Raw genomic sequence first — 6,443 nt, forward strand, 5'->3', positions numbered from 1 at the left:
CACCCAGCAGGGATGAGATTTTGTCCCAGAATCAATTTACTTGTGTCCTTGACCAAGAGGGCTGTAGCAGCAATTATGCGGAGGCAAGGGGGAAACCCAGCTGCTACCGGATCTTTTGGCTGAGATAGGCCACTGGCCTTTGTCATGTCCCAGAGTCTGAGTTAAAACTCCTTTAGCCACCCCTGGCTTTTTATCCGTACAAGTGGAAGGGCTTAGTAACATCTGGCGAGGCTAATGCTGGAGCACTCAGTAAGGCTGTTTGTAATTCCCAATATGTCCCTTCTGCCTCATGGTCCACTCTATTGTAGTGAGTCCCCCTCTAGTCAGCTTGTAGAGGGGACAGGCAATCTCCGTGAACCGGGGTATCCACAACTGCAGTAGCCCATCATCCCAAAAAACTGCCTCACTTATTGGGGTGTGGCGGGGTGGGGGCATCGGGTGATCACCTGTTTTCTGGACTGAGCGCACTCCCTCGTGGAGGTCAAAACCTAAATATGTGGTGGCGTGGCTGGGACAAAGCTGTGCTTTCTTTGCTGACACCCCATACCCTTTTTTCTGTAGGGTCTGTAAAAGAGCTTTTATCCCCCCCTCCCCCAAGCATGACTTATAGTCTTTAGCAGCTATAAGCAAGTCATCAACATACTGTAACAGAGGCACTCCTGGGTTGGAGGTTCTGTACTCACACAAATCTTCATGTAGCCTCGTGGAAGATAAGATGAGGGGCTGAGACTCCTTTGTCAAAGGAATGAAGAAAAATGCATCCCTGAGATCTAGGAGGGTATACACAGTTCTTTTGGGGCCCAGGGAGGAGAGTAGGGTATAGGGGTTAGGCACCGATGGGTGGATGTCTTTAACTTGTTGGTTAACTTCCTGAAAGTCCTGAACTGTCAGTCATGGGGCCTGAACTCTGGGCTTGGGCGCTGTCCCTCAGCTTGTCAGCTCAAGGCTAGCGTTCTACCATTTGAGCCATAGTACCACTTCTGGCTTTTTCTGCTTATGTGGTGCTGAGGAATCAAACCCAGGGCCTCATGCCATGCATGCAAGGCAAGCACTCTACCACTGAGCCACTTTCCCAGCCCCCTAACATTCTTTTTTTTTTTTTTTTTTGTCTGTCTTGGGGCTTGAACTCTGGGCTTAGGCGCTGTCCCTCAGCAATTCAGCTCAAGGTAAGCGCTCTACCACTTCAGCCACAGCCACTCTTCCTCAGCCTTTTGGACAACAGCAAGGGTGTGTTCCTTGGGGACTTGCAAGGAACTAGGATCCCGTCTCCTTGGAGGTGGTTAATATGTTTTCTGATCCCTTCCTTTGCTTCCCAGGGGAGGGAGTACAGCCGAAACTGTTGCTTTTAGCTGTACCACTATGGAGGGCATCCCTTGGCCAGGCCCGGAGGCTTCCCTTCTACCCAGACTTGGGGAAACTTGTCCTGTAGGGTTTGGAGAAGCCTTCCCTCCCCTGTCTCCCGACAAGCACTTGTACAGTGGGTTGTCCCAAAGTTACAGTCATGTCTCCTTCTGAGAACTGAATGCCATCCCTCAGCTTGTGGAGATCTCTGCCCATCAGGTTATACAGAGCATTTGGGAGGACCAGGAATCAATGTTTGACTAATGTCTTTCTGTGTCATTTGCCCCTTGTACCCAGATTTTTTTCCAGATAGTTTTTTCATAGGCTTTAGTAACGATGAAAATTGGACTCCTGTGTCCACCAAAAAGTCATCTGACTTCCCCTCCACCTCAATTTTAACCCGAGGTTCAGGGAGGGGCTCCGAAGCACGGCCCCCTCAGTCTTTGGTGGCCAGCACTGTCGTTCTCTCTTTAGAACACTCTCTGGCCTAGTATCCTTTTTTCTTGCAGTAAGCACACTGATCTGAATCTAAGTCCTCCCACTTGTTTTCCTCACTCTTAGGCTTTTCTCTCCACTGACCATCTCCTTCTTGCCTTTTCCTTTTTAATTGGCCTCTTTTCCCGTCTCTTTCCTGCCTCATGTAATGCCAAAACCTTAACAATCCTTTTAGTCTGCCTCTCTTCCTCTTTTTTTTTTTTTTTGCGGTTGTGGGGCTTGAACTCTGGGCCTGGGCACTGTCCCTCAGCTCTTCAGCTCAAGGCGGGCGCTCTACTACTTGAGCTACAGCACCACTTCCAGTTTTCTAGTGGTTTATTGGAGATAGGAATCTCACGGTCTCTCCTGCCCGGGCTGGCTTTGAACCGTGATCCTCAGATCTCAGCCTCCTGAGTAGCTAGGATTACAGGCGTGAGCCACCAGTGCCCGGCTTGCCTCTCTGCCTCTTGTACATCCCTGTTGTGGAATACATTTTCTGCTATGCTCATTAACTCAATTAAGTTTTTCCCTTCAAGCCCTTCAATCTTCTGGAGTTTTTTTTTTTCTTATATCTGGGGCTGACTGGCTAGCAAAGGCAAGGTTAATTGTTCTTAGCTTTTCAGGTACCTCGGGTCCACTGGGCTATACATTTTATAGGCCTCCATGAGCCTTTTCAGAAAAGCCCCCAGGGACTTATTCTTACCTTGATCACCGCACTAATCTTAGTAAATTATGGGCCTCCAAGCAGCCTCACGAGTCCCTCCAACAGAGTCCGGCGGTAGACTTGGAGGCTCTCCTTACCTTCATTGGTGTTTGGGTCCCAGTCAGGGGGCTCTCTTGGGCAGTAGTCTTTCATTCGCTGGGGGACTCATCCCAACCTCTCAGTTATCACCTTATGTGTTTTTCTCATAATGCAATCCCTTTCCTCCACATTAAAGAGGGCCATAAGAAGCTGTTAGATGTCCACCCAGGTGGGCTGGTGGGTAAGGAAGACAGTTTCCAAGAGACTAATCACGTCCTGGGGGTGGGCAGAGAGCTTTCCAATTATAGATGTCAGAAGAGAAAGGAATATAGGTTAGGTGGGAGCGCCCTCTCCCGTCCGGTGGAGCAACATCTCCAAGAGGCAGCAACGGGAGAGGGTGGCAGAAGAGGGAGGGAGAAGGGGAAGGGCCTGGGTGTGGTGTAGGAAAAGGAGAGGATGAGGGGCTGGGGTGAGGGGAATTCTTGAGATCAGCCGCCAAATATGCAGATCCTGACTGAGTGTGGGTGGGCTAGTAAGAGGAGTGTGGGGTCTAGAGGAGGAATAAGTGTGTGTGGGGGGGTCTAGATCTTCCATGTCCACCGGGGCAGAACGGTCTTTTTAGATTTTTCCTCCTCTTCCTTTTCTGATTCTGGAGATCTGACCTGCCTCAGAGGGAGAGAAACGGTTCTACTAGCAGGGGGAAGGTGAGGCTTTAACCACGATGGCAGTTCTTCCACAAGGTATTGCCAGGCCACAATGTCTGGTGTCTGGTCCCGATGGAAGTAAAAAACTTTACTCTGGGTAGAGTAGATTTGGGCCAAGGCAAATGTTCCTTCCAGTGGCCATTCTGTAAAGTGGGCCACTCCAACTGGGAGAGTGTTTTTAGTTTTTCTGGATATACTCTGTCAACCAACTGGGTGGCTTTTCCTTGAAATGCTAGAGAACAAGATTTAGGGGTGTCACAGATTCCTCACTCCCTGCTTGTCCCATTTCTTCATACACAACAAACAGGACAGACAACAGAAAGACAAACAGAGACAAAGGACAAAGACAACGGCAGACCCAGCGGCTCCTCCTAGACAAGATGTTAAATCTAAAGACAGACAGGATGTAATCCCAACTCAAAAAAATGCAAGCTGAGGGCTGGGAAGGTGGCTCAGTGGTACAGCACTTGCCTTGCATGCATGAGGCCCTGGGTTCGATTCCTCAGCAGCACATAAGCAAAAAGAAAAAAGCCGGAAGTGGCGCTGTGGCTCAAGTGGTAGAGCGCTAGCCTTGAGCTGAAGAGCTGAGGGACAGTGCCCAGGCCGGGAGTTCAGGCCCCATGACCAGACACCCCAGCCCCCCCCCCAAAAAAAAAGCAAGCTGCCGCTGGTGGGGATCTCCCTGATCCCCTGACCGCCTTGGGGGACTCAAACCCCCTCCTAGCAATCTACACACTGAGGGAATGGGGTGTCCCCACATCCTCTCCTGCATCCAATTTCTCCCTCTGGTGGGGGAAGGGAGGGGGCTGGAGCTCCACAAACCCAGAAACAGCAGGATCTCGCAGAACAGAATCTCAAGATCTTACCTCCGGAGGCTTTTCCCAGAAATTCTGATGCTGGCTCAGTCCTCGTTTGAGGCCCCATCTGATAAGGGTGCTTGATTAAAGGAACTAGACTGATAAAAAGTGAAAGTCAAGCAAAGCTTTATTTCGAGCCAAGCATTGAGAATCAAACTGACTAGTGAGGGCTGTGTCTATGGAGAGTGACTCCACCAAGTCTCACAGGCTAGCTTTTATAGGGCAAAACCCCAAAGCACACACTAACTGTAAGCATGTAGCTAATTTACTCTCATTGGTTGAAATAGAAGGGTTACATATGTGCTTTTACTGATAGTACACCTCCACATGGCCTGTCCCGACCTTGTTCTTCAGGCTTTGTTTCTGGGAACTGGCCATTTGGGAAATTGTTTTTCTTTGTTTGCCTACAGACAGACAGGGTCACCTTGCCATTACTGCACAAACAACAGGTGCAGGCAAGATTAGCTCTTAATAATACTTTACAAACCAATTGGCTGCCTGGACAAAATGGAGTTACTTTGGCTAAACTGGTCCCAACAATTGGGAGCATCTTAAAAGTGTAGGGCCAGTCAGGTTGGGTGGCTCATGCCTATAATCCTCACTCTTCACAAGGGTGAGATTTAAGGATTGCTGTTTTGAAGCCAGCCATGGCAGGAAAACCCATGAGACTCTAATCTCCCAAGTGGAGCTGTGGTAGAGCACTAGCCTTAAGCAAAGGTGTGTGTTGGGGGGGAGGAGGGCAGGGGAGAGAAGAAAGCTCAGAGACAGTGCCCATGCCATGAGATCAAGGCCCAGGATCTAGGGCAAGACCCAGGACTCACACAAAAAGCAAAAGAAGAAAAAAGAACCCAAAGCTAAAGCTCTCCAGTCAAGCCCCACAACAATAAATAAATAAAGCCTACAACTTTGGTGTCTGCTGTTCCCTATTCTTTTTTTTTTTTTTTTTTTTTTTTTTGTTGGTCGTGGGGCTTGAACTCTGGGCCTGGGTGCTGTCCCTCAGCTCTTCAGCTCAAGGCTAGTGCTCTACCACGTGAGCCACAGCACTACTTGTTCTCTAATTCTAATCACATTCAAGCTGTTCAGCTCAGGCAGTTTGCCACACCTTAAAGCTTGTACCTGCTGTTTCTTAGAGTGCCCAAGTTTTTGTCCACCTGGAAAGCCCTATTCATTCTCCTTCTCCCCAGCAAAGCATTAACACATCATCAGTGACACTTTCTTCTCTCAGTACCATAAATCACTTCCTCCTGTTTGCAGTGTACTTTATTCAAACTTCACTCTATTAAAAGCAATTGGTTTGAGAGCTTTCTCATTCTGATGGTTCCTTTTTTTAAGGAGTTAAATCTCTGCTATGTATACACACAAAAGTAATTTAAACAATCTTTTCTACTGGTTTGTGCATTTCAAGATGGCAAAGACAGTATCTCTTGTTTTCAGCAATAGCTATCATGCCTGCCACATAACAGGAGTTAGTGTTTACTGAACAACTATGGCCCAAACTCTCTTTTAGTTCACACAGAGCTGGGTGTTGTGGTATACAACTGTCATCCCAGCTGTGAGTGAGCAGTGCAGAATTGCAGTCCAGGGGGGCTGGGAAGTTGGCTCAGTGGTAGAGGGCTTGCCTTGCATGCCTGAGGCCCTAGGTTTGATTCCTCAGCATCACATAAGTAAAAAGAAAAAAGCTGGAAGTGGCGCTGTGGCTCAAGTGGTAGAGTGCTAGCCTTGAGCTGAAGAGCTGAGGGACAGCGCCCAGGCCCAGAGTTCAGGCCCCATGACCGGACCCCCCAAAAAAAAAAAAAAAAGAATTGCAGTCCAGGCAGGGTAGGCTGAGCAAAAAGCAAGACCCTATCTGAAACTAATCAGAGCTAAGAGGCTGGAGGCGTGCTTCAAATGGTAGAATGTCTGTCTACCAAGTGTGAAGCCCTAAAATCAAAGTCAATTAGTACCCAGCCCCCCCCAAAAAACCCCGAAAAGATAAATATATATGATTCAAGTGTGAGATGCAAACAGCTCAGAATAGGCTAGAGATGTGATAATCTCTGAGATGATTCAGGAAAAGTATCCAGTGCCAGAGACATTCCTTAGGGCCTATCTTGTGTGGTGGGCACAGATACCCAAGATCCAGACTTTCACTACCTGCCTTAGTATATAGAAGGCTTGAACTCATGGCCTGGGCACTGTCCCTGAGCTTTTTCACTCAAGGTTAATGCTTTATCACTTTGAGCCACAGTGCCACTTCCAAATAACCATTTTCTTAACGTCCTTGTCTGCATAGGGAAGGGTGGACTAAAGCCTCAGAACATGTCACGGTCAAGTTCCACCAAATAG

This window comes from Dipodomys merriami, unplaced genomic scaffold (assembly GCF_024711535.1).
Source record: "Dipodomys merriami isolate MVZ:Mamm:240054 unplaced genomic scaffold, mDipMer1.0.p SCAF_71, whole genome shotgun sequence".
In the NCBI taxonomy this organism is placed as follows: domain Eukaryota; kingdom Metazoa; phylum Chordata; class Mammalia; order Rodentia; family Heteromyidae; genus Dipodomys; species Dipodomys merriami.